The 18,347-nt window shown below is 42.6% G+C and overlaps 1 protein-coding gene across 1 annotated transcript in view; it reads left to right on the top strand.

The window, feature by feature from the left end:
• CACHD1 (cache domain containing 1) overlaps positions 1-18,347 on the top strand; it is a 189,269-nt gene that overhangs the window by 75,911 nt on the left and 95,011 nt on the right. The window lies entirely within an intron of this gene.

The raw sequence follows: 18,347 nt of genomic DNA, 5'->3' as shown, positions 1-18,347 counted from the left end.
TTCATTGTCTGGAATTTTCAGAAATGTTGCCAATCATGTTTTTTGGTAGGTTCCTAATTTTTTCTTGAAGGAAGTTGAATGCATATTGGTAATATAGTATTTTAAAAATACTGGATTAATGATGGATTCTAAAGTTTTCCTATTACTACTAGTCTTAAATTAACATACTGTACACTCATATTTAAACCAATTTAAAGGGCCAGGTTAATTATCACAATATAATATTTGGATTGAACCTGGTGCCACACCATATTCTATTTGTATAAACATGCCCAGAATCACTGGTGGTGAAGATTAATGTTAAAATCTGGGGCCACTTGGATTTAAAAAGCTACTCTGTTACCACTAGGTTTAAAAACAATTATTGCCTTCATTTTAAACTCAAGGGTCATTGGTTTTCACTGCAGACAACAAACTAGTCCCGTTATGAAGGCTGTGAAGTAAATAAGATGGGAGCAGGCAGAAAGGAGCTTGTGCTTAACTCAGGAGAGCGGGAGGGAGTGGGGGAAGAGAGAAAGAACCTTGTATATTCTTCCAGTTTAGATACAGTGGAACTTATTGTGATGGTTTCCCACCTGGAACTGAGGTACCACTGAGCCCTCTGACTCACCAGCCTGGGTTCCCACTCACACTGTGCTGCTGTGACAAGCTGTAGACTGCTCCTGGTCCTATACATTCACACTGGCAGGGACACACCCAGCTGTAGTTACATACAGGCTGGCCGAACACTGCATGAACCAACAATAGAGAGTCTACAGCTAAGATATCACCAGCTTCTCCGCCTAGGACCCCAGAGTTTTACTGACCTGCCCTGGCCAAAACCCCGACCAGTATGAATTTATTACCCAGTTTGCCCCTCCCTCAGTGTGGAGAGGACTATGCAACAAGCCTGTGTTAAACCAAGCTGAGATTTTTCTCCAGACACTTCACTTAAAGGCACACTGGTTTAGATTAAAACATAAAACAAGTTTATTAACTACAAAAGATGGATTATAAGTAGGGCCCTACCAAATTCATGGCCATGAAAAACGTGTCACAGACCGTGAAATCAGGTCTTCCCCCGTGAAATCTGGTCTTTTGTGTGCTTTTACCCGATAGTATGGGACGAGATTTTGAAAAGTGAGTAGTGATTTGGTGGCCTTAGTTTTTGGATGCCCAAATTGAGACAGCTTAAAAGGGACTGCTTTTTCAGAAAGTGCTGAGGCAAACTCTATGGATGGGCCATAAGATGTCTCAGGTTGGGCATCCAAAAATGGAAGCAACCAAAAATCATTAGTTGCCTTGAAAATCTATGCCATACTGTATATGGTATTAGAAAAAATGTGGCTTATTATGCAGTCCATTGTAGAGAAATTTGTTTCTGTTTGAGCATGCACAAATGTGTGTGCTTGTGTGCAACATGTCCAAAATGGGGCAATTGTCATGGTAAGTTGAAGTTTTAGGCCTTAAATCATCCTGACTTTGGTAAAGAAGGGCTCACTGGCTTTAATTTAAAGTTGAAGAATAATATCTTTCACTACCATTTCTGGGTGGTCTGCACACCACATAAAAGTCACATGGGCTAAATTATACATGTCAGATGGCTTTTGAAAGTAAAAAGTGTGCTTGGGAAATTCAGAAACTGAATTGGGTCGTCTTTATTGAAGCCTTCACTACGCTTTTTTTTTTTTATTATTTTTTAACTTGAGAAAAAAAATGACACTAGCTTAAACCCCAGTCACAGATGCACGCATTAACTCTAAGTAGATATAAATAAATGTCTAAACATTGTAAGTAGTGTGATGAGTACTTAACTGTCACAGAAGAAAAATGGGACCCCAATAGAGTGTAATTACTGTGTTTAAAAGCTCAGTATTGAACTGGATAGAAGAATAATTGAGCACTTCTGTTTTATTAATAACTTAGTCTTTCAGTCCTAATGAATCACGAGTAGTATAACTGGAAGTTTATGAGTAGGAGCGATACATCCAACTGAGCATCTTGAACAAATGCAAATAAAAGGTAAGCAAATTAAGTCCCCTATCACTGGCTCCTTTTTTTTTGGTCAGTCATTAACACTTTCTTACCAACTGATGGCCAAAGGCAATTATTTATAGTTTTCTGTCAACTGAGAACTTTTCTGGAAGGCCACTCAATTTTTATTTGAAAAACAAAACAAAAAACGCCATGTAAACAATGACGTCTAGGAAACAGAGAGGGGAAAAATTACAGCTGTTGGCCTTAAGCACCAGCGATTTAATACAATCAACTGTCTTTATGCCACACAAGGAGTGGTTTTAAGTTTAAAACTCTAAGACTCTTGATTGCTCTCAAAATCTAAAGCTGTCTATTTCTTAAGAGTAATCTGTACAGTAGGATTCCATGTCATTTTGTGTGTCACTCTGAAACAGAATATCCGAGTCCATGTGAAGCAATGGATAAAGCTACAAGCATAGTTGAGAGCACTTTTTGTTCAGAATATCATACAGTTCAGTTATCACTGGGATTCACGGTCTGTTACTATCTGGTTATTAAGTTCTGACCCATTTTTACTACTAGTACCATGTAACCTTTTCCACGTTGAAGTAAGTATTTGCACCATAGATGTGGGGTATGGTGTCAGTGGCTTCCCTATAAAGAGAGTTTGAATCTTAACTGAGTTACATGAATTAAGAATAGTTTTAATATGATAGCCATCAGACTGAGAGGAAAGGAAGGTAAGATTAAGCATTTCTTCAGATAGGTGGTTTAAGTCGCACATGACACAGGCAATATTCTGGGAAGAGTAGGAGAATTTGCAGATGAGAGTGGAGAGCATCTGTTCAAGATTGTCAGACATCAAGGTTCCTGATAGTTCAGAGAATGTAAGTTTAGAATCCAAAGTCAAAGTTACATAATGATACAGTTTTGATTGAACAAATTTTTTGATCAATTTAAGATATGTTGAATTGAAGGAAATTATGACTGGCCCAAGAGTTTTTTTAATAGTTTAACACAAGTGAATTGAAGAAAGAGTAAAGGAGATCTAGTATTTGAACTTTGTACTCACCCTCCATTCTCCTCCTTCCCCCCCCCCTTTCCCCATCCTCAACAAGCCAACCTTCAAACCTACCTTCCTCTGTAACTATTGCTCAGTCTCCCTTCGTCATCGTCGTCGTCGTCGTCGTCTTCTTCTTCTTCTTCTTCTTCTCCTCAAAATTCCTTGAGTGAAAAGTTTACAATAGCTGCCTCAAATTCATATACCCCAGCTTTGTCCTGGATCCCTTCCAGTCTGGCTTCTCTCTCCACTTCGTCGATACTACTCACCAAGGGTTTAATGGTTTCAAGGTCCTCAAATCTGGCTAGGTGTACTCATTCTTCTCTATGACTCCCCTACTGCTTTTGACACTGTTGACCACACCGTTTCCCATGACAACTTGTTCTCCTTTGTCTTTTGTGACACTGTCCTCTCCTAGTTCACCTCCTCCCTCACTTTAGTTCCCATAGTACCTCCTTTACTGGATCGATCTAGTCTGTGTATTTGTACGAACCCTCCTTATAGTAGTATCTGATCCCCTCCTATTTTCACCTAGAAATAATCTCTCTCCATCTTCCTTCCTTCCTTTGCAGCTTCTTGTGTGGAGTTTGATGGTGGTGATGGTTGGGGCTTTGTTTGTGAATTTTTTATTGAGGAAAAGCTCAGTCAAAGAGGAGAGGGGTTTTGTATTTTGTATTGAATGCAATGCGTGGTGTTATTTTTCTGGTAGTGAGTTCTATAGCCTCCTTTCTCGTAGTGTCTGTGAGTTTCCCACAAATTCCTAGGCCCTCTCTTCTTCTCCCTTTACATCTTAACTTTAAGTGATTTCTTTTGATCACAAAACTTCAGCTGCCATTTCTACCCTCCCTGACCATTCACAAATGTGCCTCTTCACTCCTGATCTGTCTCCATCCATTTAGTCTCTGGTTTCAGAGTAACAGCCGTGTTAGTCTGTATTCGTAAAAAGAAAAAAGAAAAGGAGTACTTGTGGCACCTTAGAGACTAACCAGTTTATTTGAGCATGAGCTTTCGTGAGCTACAGCTCACTTCATCGGATGCATTTAGTCTCTGTTTCTTTGGCCTCTCCTTCAGATCCCTTGCCATCAAATTAAACTTAATCTAGCTAACACAGAACTCCTTGCTTTCCCTCTCAAGCCCTCTCCACTCCCTTCATTTCCTATTACTCTTGCACAGCCAGGGGAAAATTAGCCGGAGGAGGGGTCAAGCAGTGAATTGTAAACAAACTCTTGTTTGTCACTCTTTTATGCTCCTGTGCCCCAAATACCTTGTGTCTGCTGCTCCTGTGGATAGTGATTGCCCAGCAGGAGTAGGAGAGTGATATGGGCTAGCTTACGCTCTGCTGTTGATTCTGCTGTCACAACTTGGTAAGATCAAGGAGTTTTATGGAGCTTGCAGTTCACTTAAGATTTTTAATGAAATTCTGAGCCCGCAAAAATTGAAGGAGTTCTTTATGCTTTTTCCTCCATTGTATAAAGTTATTCTGTATGAGATGCTGTTAAATAAGCAGGACCATATGAAAAGATACACAAGTTCTGTTTGTGTAGGATTTTCTAGGACAGGGCTTAAGAGATAACTGACAAGGGCGTTCCTTGATGCATATTACAGAAGTAGCATTTAACAATTTTACATGCAACAACTTGTATCAATCGGCTTGTGAAAAGGGTCAGGAAGTGTCACTGTTGTATAAACAAGCCACCATGTCAGACTTATTTTAGCACTAAGCTCTACAGAAGGTGTTAACATGGTTCCATAGGATACATAACAATTGAGAGATAGCAGGCATTCCCTAGATCTTCTGTTCGCAATCCAACCTGTCATCAGAAAGGGCATGAGTAGCTTTCCTAAATCCAACAGAGAGTTAAGGAAAGATATCAGATGCAATTTGGCAAGGGAACATACAAAACAGCTTCTGAGGAGGATGTAATAAAATTGTTGTGGTAGAAGCAAATACCCTCATTTCTCTAGTTTGAATCCACATGGGAACTTTTTTTTCACAACAGCTGATAATTGAAGTTGATGTATTTTCCTGCTAACATGCAAAATTTGTTCCTTCTTTCTGCCCCCAATGAAGAAATGACACTAATTAATAATGTCTTTAATGAGATTGGCTCTTTGAGCCATTTTGACTTTGTACCTCTTTTAAAAACCAGTTATGTTCATGCTTGGTTTTCCATATTGCATTCATAACTCATTCACTGTGTAAGAATGCAGAACATAAAACTTTGTTCTAAAAATCTCAGTAAAGGATATAAATCATGCATGACCCAACCAAAGTAAATTAGACACTGGGTGAAGCTCAGGGACCTTGGGAGAATTAGTTTTAGGGATGAGATGTCCAGTTTACAGGCCAAGTTGGCTTGTTAGGGAACAAAGGGAACAAAATAACACATGCACACAGCATAAAAATCCCAGAGAATCAGTCGCTGAAGCCTTCTTCATTGGAGTTTCAGCTTATGGATTCCTTTGTAGCTGGGGTTCTTGTTCCACATTCAGACTAAAGTCTGGCAGTTCTGGCCCCTACATCTGGGAGTTCTTCATCCCTACTAGTCTTCCATTTACTCATTTTCCTTGCAGCTATTTGGGTTTTATAACCCTTTAGATACCCAGGAGGTTTGCTGCTAGCCTTCTGAAATATATACTGTAACTCCTTCTCTAAAGCCTCTCTGGGCTCCTTCCTTTGGTCAGCTGCCAGTTAATTCACTTAGGGTTCCCCTTTCAAAATTCTTGGATGCTCCGTAACTTCATTACCTTTTCCTTTGACAGGTACATTTTATATTGTAGCTATCTAAGCTATGGGAAAGAACACCATGGTGTCTATACCCATGTTTTTCCCTTCCTCCACCCAGTGCTAGGACAAGAACCTTTTTATAGACAGCAATCCTATACAACAGTCCCCTTCTTCCAGGGAAATACCTGATGCAAACATGTTACAAAATATGTTAATAGCCTTTAATAAATATCAAAGAGCTGCTTTGCCCTCACACTAATGATCCAACAAATAAAGTGTTCTTCATCACTTGAAGTATTTCAGTCAAGACTGGATATCTGTCTAAAAGATAGGTTTCAGAGTAACCGCCGTGTTAGTCTGTATTCGCAAAAAGAAAAGGAGTACTTGTGGCACCTTAGAGACTAACCAATTTATTTGAGCATAAGCTTTCGTGAGCTACAGCTCACTTCATCAGATGCATACTGTGGAAAGTGTAGAAGATCTTTTTATACACACAAAGCATGAAAAAATACCTCCCCCCACCCCACTCTCCTGCTGGTAATAGCTTATCTAAAGTGATCACTCTCCCTACAATGTGTATGATAATAAAGGTGGGCCATTTCCAGCACAAATCCAGGGTTTAACAAGAACGCCTGGGGGGGGTGGGGGGGGGTAGGAAAAAGAAGGGGAAATAGGTTACCTTGCATAATGACTTAGCCACTCCCAGTCTCTATTCAAGCCTAAGTTAATTGTATCCAATTTGCAAATGAATTCCAATTCAACAGTTTCTCGCTGGAGTCTGGATTTGAAGTTTTTTTGTTGTAATATCACAACTTTCATGTCTGTAATCGCGTGACCAGAGAGATTGAAGTGTTCTCCGACTGGTTTATGAATGTTGTTATTCTTGACATCTGATTTGTGTCCATTTATTCTTTTATGTAGAGACTGTCCAGTTTGACCAATGTACATGGCAGAGGGGTATTGCAGGCACATGATGGCATATATCGCATTGGTGGATGTGCAGGTGAATGAGCCTCTGATAGTGTGGCTGATATTATTAGGCCCTGTGATGGTGTCCCCTGAATAGATATGTGGGCACAGTTGGCAACGGGCTTTGTTGCAAGGATAGGTTCCTGGGTTAGCGGTTCTGTTGTGTGGTATGTGGTTGCTGGTGAGTATTTGCTTCAGGTTGGGGGGCTGTCTGTAGGCAAGGGCTGGCCTGTCTCCCAACATTTGTGAGAGTGTTGAGTCATCCTTCTGGATAGGTTGTAGATCCTTAATAATGCGTTGGAGGGGTTTTAGTTGGGGGCTGAAGGTGACGGCTAGTGGCGTTCTGTTATTTTCTTTGTTAGGCCTGTCCTGTAGTAGGTGACTTCTGGGAACTCTTCTGGCTCTATCAATCTGTTTCTTCACTTCCGCAGGTGGGTATTGTAGTTGTAAGAATGCTTGATAGAGATCTTGTAGGCATTTGTCTCTGTCTGAGGGGTTGGAGCAAATGCGGTTGTATCGCAGAGCTTGGCTGTAGACGATGGATCGTGTGGTGTGGTCAGGGTGAAAGCTGGAGGCATGTAGGTAGGAATAGTGGTCAGTAGGTTTCCGGTATAGGGTGGTGTTTATGTGACAATCGTTTATTAGCACTGTAGTGTCCAGGAAGTGGATCTCTTGTGTGGACTGGTCCAGGCTGAGGTTGATGATGGGATGGAAATTGTTGAAATCATGGTGGAATTCCTCAAGGGCTTCTTTTCCATGGGTCCAGATGATGAAGATGTCATCAATATAGCGCAGGTAGAGTAGGGGCGTTAGGGGACGAGAGCTGAGGAAGCGTTGTTCTAAGTCAGCCATAAAAATGTTGGCATACTGTGGGGCTATGTGGGTACCCATAGCAGTGCCGCTGATCTGAAGGTATACATTGTCCCCAAATGTAAAATAGTTATGGGTAAGGACAAAGTCACAAAGTTCAGCCACCAGGTTAGCCGTGACATTATCGGGGATAGTGTTCCTGATGGCTTGCAGTCCATCTTTGTGTGGAATGTAGAGGGCTTCTACATCCATAGTGGCCAGGATGGTGTTATCAGGAAGATCACCGATGGATTGTAGTTTCCTCAGGAAGTCAGTGGTGTCTCAAAGGTAGCTGGGAGTGCTGGTAGCGTAGGGCCTGAGGAGGGAGTCTACATAGCCAGACAATCCTGCTGTCAGGGTGCCAATGCCTGAGATGATGGGGCGCCCAGGATTTCCAGGTTTATGGATCTTGGGTAGTAGATAAAATATCCCAGGTCAGGGTTCCAGGGGTGTGTCTGTGCGGATTTGATCTTGTGCTTTTTCAGGGAGTTTCTTGAGCAAATGCTATAGTTTCTTTTGGTAACTCTCAGTGGGATCAGAGGGTAATGGCTTGTAGAAAGTGGTGTTGGAGAGCTGCCGAGCAGCCTCTTGTTCATATTCCGACCTATTCATGATGAGAACAGCACCTCCTTTGTCAGCCTTTTTGATTATGATGTCAGAGTTGTTTCTGAGGCTGTGGATGGCATTGTGTTCCGCACGGCTGAGGTTATGGGGCAAGTGATGCTGCTTTTCCACAATTTCAGCCCGTGCACGTCGGCGGAAGCACTCTATGTAGAAGTCCAGTCTGCTGTTTCGACCTTCAGGAGGAGTCCACCCAGAATCCTTCTCTTTGTAGTGTTGGTAGGGAGGTCTCTGTGGATTAGTATGTTGTTCAGAGGTATGTTGGAAATATTCCTTGAGTTGGAGACGTCGAAAATAGGATTCTAGGTCACCACAGAACTGTATCATGTTCGTGGGGGTGGAGGGGCAGAAGGAGAGGCCCCGAGATAGGACAGCTGCTTCTGCTGGGCTGAGAGTATAGTTGGATAGGTTAACAATATTGCTGGGTGGGTTGAGGGAACCATTGCTGTGGCCCCTTATGGCATGTAGTAGTTTAGAAAGTTTAGTGTCCTTTTTCTTTTGTAGAGAAGCAAAGGGAGACAGGCCAGTCCTTGCCTACAGACAGCCCCCCAACCTGAAGCAAATACTCACCAGCAACCACACACCACACAACAGAACCACTAACCCAGGAACCTGTCCTTGCAACAAAGCCCGTTGCCAACTGTGCCCACATATCTATTCAGGGGACACCATCACAGGGCCTAATAACATCAGCCACACTATCAGAGGCTCGTTCACCTGCACATCCACCAATGTGATATATGCCATCATGTGCCAGCAATGCCCCTCTGCCATGTACATTGGTCAAACTGGACAGTCTCTACATAAAAGAATAAATGGACACAAATCAGATGTCAAGAATTATAACATTCATAAACCAGTCGGAGAACACTTCAATCTCTCTGGTCACGCGATTACAGACATGAAAGTTGCGATATTACAATAAAAAAACTTCAAATCCAGACTCCAGCAAGAAACTGTTGAATTGGAATTCATTTGCAAATTGATACAATTAACTTAGGCTTGAATAGAGACTGGGAGTGGCTAAGTCATTATGCAAGGTAACCTATTTCCCCTTGTTTTTTCCTACCCCCCTCACTCCCCCTCCTCAGACGTTCTTGTTAAACCCTGGATTTGTGCTGGAAATGGCCCACCTTTATTATCATACACATTGTAGGGAGAGTGATCACTTTAGATAAGCTATTACCAGCAGGGGAGTGGGGTAGGGGGAGGTATTTTTTCATGCTTTGTGTGTGTAAAGAAATCTTCTACATTTTCCACAGTATGCATCTGATGAAGTGAGCTGTAGCTCACGAAAGCTTATGCTCAAATAAACTGGTTAGTCTCTAAGGTGCCACAAGTACTCCTTTTCTTTTTGTCTAAAAGATGTGTTGTAGCTCAGCGAGAAGTTGTAGGCTTGGTGCAGAAATTTGTGGGCGAGGTGATGAAGGAGTCAGAGCCTAAGGACAGAAGAGACCAGCAGATCGTCTGATGTGACCCCTGTACATCACAGGCCACTAGCATCACTCGCACACTACACCCAACAACCAGAATTAGACCGAAGTATTACAATCCACAGGAGACTCAACTATCGTGTGTGACAGGCAGAGACTCATAGAATCGTAGGATGGGAAGTTGACCTCAAGAGGTCATCTAGTCCAGTCCCCTGAACTTATGGCAGGACTAAGTATTATCTAGACCAGGGGTCGGCAACCTATGGCACGCGTGCCAAAGACGGCAGGCAAGTCGATTTTTAATGGCACGCTGCTGCCTGCCGAGTCCCAGCCACCGGCCCGCTGCTGAACCCAGGCTGGGACCCTGGCAGGCAGCAGCGTGCCATTAAAAACCCTATTTTCCCCTCCCCCCCCCCCCCCCCCACCAGGCAGGGTGAAGAATCTCTTGGTCCTGCCGGCTGCTGCTGCAGAGCAGGCAAGTTCCCCCCTCTTCCCCCAGCGTGCTGGGTTCCTGCCCCTCCTCCTCTCCCTCCCTGCCGCGATCTGCTGATGGCCCTTGCGAGGGAGGGGGAGAAGCGGAGCCGCAACACACTCACTGCTCCAGGGAGGAGGCGGAGAAGAGGTGGGGACGGGGGGTTGAATCAGGGCATATCCCCTCCAGCCCCCTGCCGTGAGCTGCTCAGGGCAGGAGGCTAGGAGCACCCCCACGACCCCACACCCGCAGCCTTCTGCCCTCACCCCTGCACCTCCCTCAAATACGTCCAGCCCTCTGCCCTCACCCCTGCACCCCCCTCCCACACACCCAGCCCTGACTCCTGCACCCCCCACACATACCCAGCCCCCCCACACTTCATGCCCTGACTCTTGCACCCCCCACATTCCCACCCCCACCCTGAGCACCAAACGGGAGCTCCTGCGCACACCCCCCCCACACATTCCCACTTGCACCCCTTGCACCAAATGGGAGCTGCCCATGTAAGCGCTCCACCCCCAAACCTCCTACCCCAACTCTGAGACCCCTCCCTCATTCTAGCTCCTGGCCAGACCCAACCCCCAGCCTGTTCCTTCACCCCCAGCCCTGTTCTCAGCACACTCCCACCCTCAGCTCAGTGCAGAGAGAGAGGAAGAGAATGGGCTAGAACCAGGGAGAAGGTAGGTACCCACTCTGTGTGGACAGGGCCCGGATCACAGACTGGCAGCGGGCTGAGCGGGGCCGCAGCCGGGACCCTGGCTGGCAGGAGCCAGCGGACGGAACCCGAGACCGGCAGCGGGCTGAGTGGCAGCAGGCTGAGACGCTCAGCCCACTGCCAGTCTGGGGTCCCGGCCACCAGCCCCGCTCATCCCGCCGCTGGTCTGTGGTTCTGGCTGCCGGCCCCTTGCTAGCCGGGGTCCAGGTCACAGGCCCCACTCAGCCTGCTGCCGGCCTAGGTGCACGGAACCTCAGGATGGCAGCGGGCTGAGCGGGCCGCCGGCGTAAGATCAGCATTTTAATTTAATTTTAAATGAAGCTTCTTAAACATTTTGAAAACCTTGTTTACTTTACATATGACAATAGTTGAGTTATATAATATATAGACTTATAGAGAGAGACCTTCTAAAAAATGTTAAAATGTATTACTGGCACGCGAAACCTTAAATTGAAGTGAATAAATGAAGACTCGGCACACCACTTCTGAAAGGTTGCCGACCCGTGGTCTAGACCATCCCTGACAGGTGTTTGTCTAACCTGCTCTTAAAAATCGCCAAAATGATGGAGGTTCCACAACCTCAGTGGGCAATAGGAGGGGTCCCCGCAATGGCAAGGAAATGATTAAGTGTGAGAAACCCAGATACTCCTGGCAGGTGATCCACACCTACATCCTACAGAGGAAGAAAAAAAACAACCCTAAGGTCACTGCCAGTCTAACCTGGGAGAAAATTCCTTTGCAACCCCACATATAGCGATTGGTCAGGCCCTGAGCATCTGAGCAAGAATCAGCCAGTCAAGCACCTGAGAGAGAGAATGCATGGTGCCACCTCAGTGCCCTGGTGCACCCCATCCAATGTCCCAGCTCCATCTGTGGCCATTCCTGATGCTTCAAAAGAAGGAGGTTAAAAAACAGAATACATTTGGGAAGAAAAATCCCTTCTTGATCCCTGGCGCATGGTCAGATAGAGTCAAAGCCAGGCATGGAGCCAAGAGTTGAACCCAGATCTGCCAAGTCCCAGTTTAGGGTGTTAGCTCTTTCCTATTTCCACTAATCGTTCTGTTTCCTGTTGCATCAGAGGAAAGACTTAGAATGTGTCATATAATGCAAACCATGGTAGCTCACCACCTAGTTCAGAGTGGAGCTCAATCAATTTTGGGTAGGAAGGAGGGACAAATTCCTGTGTGAATTTAACTCTTTCACAATCCACGAGAGAAAGTGTCTGAAGATCATGGTGAAATACATAGGTTCTTGGGGCTACAGACCAGGAAAGTGAAGAAGAATCTACAGTTAATCTCAGAACAGCTGGGAGATAAGACTAGATTACCATAGTGGTCCTTCTGGTCCTAAAAATCTATGGATCAGATTGATGCATTTGTCATTGATTCAGGTCAGATACTGCCTAAGAAGTTCATCCCACAGAGTCCAGACTCAAGGAAGAGAAGAATAATGCTCTTGACTGCCATCCACTTCCCCTCAGTTTCACATATCAGCACTCCGTGTCCATGTCGTCTTGACCTTAAACTGTCAGTCAGTTCTAATGTTCCTCAGCTGAATACCCAAAACATTAACAGGAGAAACACACCAATGTTCCACTTTAAGATCCTTAATAATAAAAGGGACCTTTTGTTAGAGGTCCCTTATCTGTCAGATATGACCCAGCTTTGCCTTGGGTGCTCCACTACCCCAGCCAGTCTTGATGTGAGTGACCATGGGAAAAGTCAGGGATTTGTGGTAATTGATCTTGTTCGGTAGCCCATAAACTGGATTCTAGGAAAGGTTAAGTAGCATATTGGGCAGGCAGGCTGATTTTTTTCCTCTTGCAGTCGACAAAGCTCTTTACAATATTTTAAGGAAAGACAGAAGAAAAGGACATGTAAAAAAAATAACCAGTGATGACAGGGCTTTCATTACACAATTGTCGAACAAGTATTCTGTGCTGCTTGTAGGGTTAAAGGGGTGTTTAGCATGCCAACACTTCATATTAATGGTCGAAGTGACAATTTTTACTTAATGCTCAGAGAGATCCAATTAAAAGGAAGCCAGTAATAGGTGTGAAGGTGTCTGCCCTTTTACTTAAGAGATTGTCTAATATAACTCTGAAGGATACAGCAGTCATGAGATGATGTTCAGTTGCAGATTTCAGTAAGAAATACATGTCCATGCATTGTCTAAAGGAATGTGGAGATCAGTGTTTTAGCTAAAAGAACAAGAGTACTTGTGGCAGCTTAGAGACTAACAAATTTATTAGAGCATAAGCTTTCGTTGGCTACAGCCCACTTCATTATGCTCTAATACATTTGTTAGTCTCTAAGGTGCCACAAGTACTCCTGTTCTTTTTGCGGATACAGACTAACACGGCTGCTACTCTGAAACCTGTTTTAGCTAAGTGACATTTTGACTTGAGCATTATCTCCTCAGCTGCTTCCACATCTGTAAAATGAGGATATACTTCCAGTGGTGTTGAGACTTAATGTTTTTAAGGTACATTGATAAAACAAACTATAAATATTGATGTGATTATAATAATTGTTTTCAAAGCGACTTTCAAGGTACTAGGGTTCCCTTTTAAAATTTTTGGAGTAGACAACAATTGAGCCACTAGAAAAGTCTTTCAAGGTTTCCTAGAGTGTGTTATGGGATGCTTTGCTAAAAGTACTGAAAGACTGGGAGCCTGAACTGGGCTCTCATTATTTTAAGAAAAGGAGAATTGCTGGTTCTTCATATATTGGTAAAAAGTGTTATCAGTACCATTCAGAGAAATTAAAACTATATGTTCTAGTATCAATTTACAAATAGCTTGGGATGGTTGTGAGCCTGAGGTGCTTAACTCAAGCAGAACTCAGTGGTCTGCTCCGAGTATGGAGGACAGCCATGGGCCTTTTAAGAATAAAAGGGATACAGAAGAGTAAATATAATTTATGAGATGGTCTAGAATACGAGACTTCATAAATCCCCAAGATATCTATAAAGTCATGATGCCAAAAATATTATGACTCATAAGGAATTCAAAAGTAAGATATTAAATACATTCTTCAACATACAAGTAAAACTTTCCTGGATGTTAATCCCCTGGTGTAAGTCAGTTATATCATCCATGCTTTCAAATTCATTGATACATATTTTGAATACAGTCTTTGACATTTATTTAACTTTAAGATACAGCCATAAATAAAGTGTGTTCAGTAACTTTCCTTCTGTAAACACCCCCCGGCCCCCCCCCTCCGCCCCCCAAAGAAGACTTCAGAGATGTAGCGCTTAGAGGTAAAAGGAGCTTTAAAAAGGCTCTAAGGGAATACACAATGAGAAAAATGTCTCTGGAAAAATTAAAGTGAAATTCACTGATGTTGTGATGAAACATTGTCAGTAGAGATGGTGACATTTGAAATGCATTACACATAAGTAGCATCGTAACACAAAGTGGTGTTATTGTTTAACCTGACTGGTAACTAAAAAAAAATACGGTCTGCATGTTGGCTGCCCAAAGAAATGGACGTAAAATGACTACACTGATTGGAGTAAGCACTGGGTCATCGTTATTCAGTATCACTTCCTTAAAGAAAAAGGGAAAATGTAGAAACATAAGTACGAGATAAAAGTTGAACAGCAAGAAGAAAAACAATTTTTTTTTAAGTTGAGTTGAAGAGGACTGTGACAAGCTGACAGGAGGAAGACTCTTCCATTTCACAGCAAAGTTCAAGGTTTCAAAATTTGTTTTCATAGTATCTTCAAAATGTATAAAGCTCGAAGGGACCTTGAGAGGTCATCAAGTCTAGTCTCCAGCACTGAAGCAGGACCCAGTAAACCTAGACCAGCCCTGACAGGTGTTTGTCAAAACCGTTCGTAAAAACCTCCAGTGATGGCAATTCCACAAGCTCCTTTGGAAGCCTATTCCAGAGCTTAACTACCCTTGTAATTAGAACTTTTTCTTAATATGTAACCTAAATCTCCCTTGCGACAGATTAAGCCCCATTACTACTTGTCCTGCCTTCAGTGGAAATGGAGAACACCATCCTCTTTATCACAGCCCTTACCTTGAAGACTGTTCTCAGGTCCCCCCTCAGTCATCTTTTCGGAAGACTAAACATTCCCAGTTTTTTGTAACCTTTTTTCATAGGTCAGGTTTTCTAAACCTTTTATTGTGTTTGTTGCCATTCTCTGGATTCTCTCAAATTTATCCACATCTTTCCTAAAGTGTGGTGCCCAGAACTGGACAAAGTACTCCAGCTGAAGCCTCACCAGTGGCATGTAGAGCAGGACAATTACGTCCTGTGTCTTACACTCCTGTTAATACAACCCCGAAGAAGAGTTAGCCTTTTACGCAGCTGCATCAAATTGTTGACTCATTCAGTTGTGATCCACTATAACCCTCAGATCATTTCAGCAGTACTACCATCTCGCCTGTTGTTCCCCATTATGCAGTTGTGCATTTGATTTTTTTTCTTCCTAAATGAAGTACTTTTTACTTTTCTTTATTGAATTTCATCTTGTTGAATTATGACCAATTCTCTTGATTTGTCAAATGGTGACATTTGAAATGCATTACACATAGGTAGCATCATAACACAAAACGGTAATCTAATCCTAACCTCCAAAGTGCTTGCAATCCATCCCATTTTAGTGTCATCCACAAATTTTATAGGCATACTTGCTCCTCCATTATCCAAGTCATTAATGAAAGTAGTGAATAGTACCAGAACCAGGACTGACCCCTGCAGAATCCTGCTAGATACGTTCTCCCAGTTTGACAGAGAACCACTAATAATTACTCTTTGAGTACAGTTTTTCAACTACTTATGCACTCACCTTATGGTAATTTCATCTAGAATGCATTTCCTTAGTTTGCTTATGAGTGTCATGTGGGACTGTGTCAAAAGCCTTACTAAAATCCAGATATATCGTATCTACTTGTTCCCCTCCGTCCACTAGGCCAATAACCTCATAATCCCTACCTTTTTTGACAATTGGTTTGCAATTGATACACTTTTTTTGTGTGGAAATCAAATGGGCACAGGTGATGACAAATGCTGTTCATTCTTTAGTTCTTTACAGCAGGTTAGGTCTTGACACAGTTCTTTCAATCTGTTCTGTTTTTTGAAGATGGAAGATTGTAAGCCTGAACAGTAGTGACGGGTCTGGGCTGATGTACTGTGATCTTCTTCCTTCAGCCACTTGGGCTCTAGACTTCTGTGAATTTTCTGTTTCACACCACACAACCATGCCCCACTGTGTCAGAAGATTGTTTGCAAATTGCAGCTTTCTGTGCCTCATCCACAAAGTGTGGGTGACAATACTTGTCAACTACAGGAGGTGTTGGGTAGCTTAGAAAAATGAGTGTGAATCATTTTGAGATCATCTGATGGGAAGGTGTTATAAAGTTACATCAGGTTTCAGAGTAACAGCCGTGTTAGTCTGTATTCGCAAAAAGAAAAGGAGTACTTGTGGCACCTTAGAGACTAACCAATTTATTTGAGCATGAGCTTTCGTGAGTCACATCAGTTTCTCAGTGGAATCCCTATGTTTGGTGGTACAGACAATTCTGCAAAAAGATTTGTCAGACCTGTAGACTTCGGTGAATGTACAGAGGGATAGTTGCTCGTAGGGACAAGGGTTTTATTACCAGCTGAACTGCTAACGTAAAAACGCAAATTATATGACAAAAACTCACTACGTACAGTATTCAGTTAACAAAAAAAACTAATTTTAATTTAAGTGTTTTATGTACTTTTTTCTACACGTGGTTTGTGTAAATTTTTTTGTTACAGTTAGTTGCATCGTCCATTTTATCAGCAGACTCAAACCTCTCTCTGCATCCCATAATTTTAAATATCGAATGAAAGCTTGACCACGGCCATTCAGTTGCCCATACTGAGAGAAAAATGTCTGAAAATGGTATTGAAACATTTTAGAAATTTTGGCTTGTATATTTTTTGGAACGGCTGGGTATTCCAGTGTTATATTTAATATACTGATGAATACAGATAATCAAAAAGAAAGTTGGCCTGAAAATGGAAAAAGAGAGAACCTACTCAGCTACTTATTATCTGACCATTGAAAGAGATGTAAGAGGGAGGCAATTAGTAGTCCTCTGTTGTGGTAGTAATAAATCATTCTACAAAACCAAATAGATATAATTCTACAAGTCATTTCATTTGAGCAGTCGTCTGTTAAAAACTATGTTCCTTGGAGATCTGTACGGTAATTGAGCTGTAGTATTTGATGGAACAATGGAGGCAAATCCATTGCTGTTATCAGTGTGGCCCTTATCAGTCATATAAGAAAGTAAATCATGATGAAATGTTCCGTTAGTAATAGTTAGGAAAGACATTTGTCAGTCCTGGAGACCTGAACTGACCAATTGCATTTCTCAGTGTACAGTTTACTAGTGGTTGTCTGGTCATTTCTTTAGCTGAGGTGTTGGAGTTGGAAGGGAGCAAAATGATATATGTATAGTAATTAAAGAACTTTCTTCAGCTCTGAAGATAAAGTTAATTAAAATGTGAAGTGAAATATTTTTGAATATTCACTACTGGCAGTAAACTGTTAAAAGATTATTCCCTTGCATTCAGAATGCAAGCTGAAGAGGATATACTGTCATGGATATTACCAAGTGTGCCAAACAAAATCATGCTCTTGGGGCCTGATCCATTTCCACTGACTTCAGTGGGTTTGGGATCTTCTTCTTAGTATATGTGCAATGTACCTCAGGTGGCATGTGACCAGGATTCATCACCAAATTTGGTCTGCTGGTTAGATCATGAGCGTCCTTGGCCCGGGCCGGGTACTGACAGGGAGTGCAACATGATCCAGGCCCCCCTGGGCTGACAGGCTAAAAGCAAATAGCCCAGGGAAGTTCCTGTGTGATGTTTACTGCATTTCAGGGATATAAAAATTCTTAAATTAGAGAGATGTAAAGAGAATAGCCAAAATTACCAAATAGAGAGTGCCTAAAGTCAAGCTCCTAAATTCAGCAAGAGTCTCTATTTTTTTAAGGCACTAAGCACCCACATCTGCCATTGAAATCAGTACAGCTTGGGCTGCTCAGGCTGTTTATTTAGGACCCTAAATATGGATTTAGAGGCCCAGCCTTAAGCACTTACGTTGAAGAATATTGGTCTGTTTTGTTGAATCTCCATATTTTCTTTTGGCCTTCTCAGAAAAAATTGTTTGAAATACTTGTGTTAGATGGTAAATGCAGCAGCAGTATCCTTAAGCACTGCACAAAGGATCTGATCCAACTCCGACTGACAGCAGTGGAAAGCCTTTCACTGACTTGAAAGAGAGTTAGATCAGGTCCTGTGCTAGAAGATGTGAGGAGTAAAATATGAGAATGAAGTTTGGGTAACTTTCAAAGGCTGAGAGCTATGTACCAGTTTTCACTTAAAACGATTAAATGAAGGTACTTTCTGACTCATTACTTTTCAGAGAGACAAGATGGATGAGGGAATATCTTTTACAGGATCAACTTCTATTGGTGAGAAAGACACGCTTTTGAGCTTACACAGAGCTCTCCTTCTGGTCTGGGTCCAATAAAGAAGTTGGTC

The sequence above is a fragment of the Natator depressus genome, chromosome 8 (assembly GCF_965152275.1).
Source record: "Natator depressus isolate rNatDep1 chromosome 8, rNatDep2.hap1, whole genome shotgun sequence".
NCBI lineage: Eukaryota > Metazoa > Chordata > Testudines > Cheloniidae > Natator > Natator depressus.
This window is presented reverse-complemented; position numbering and strand designations above follow the sequence as displayed.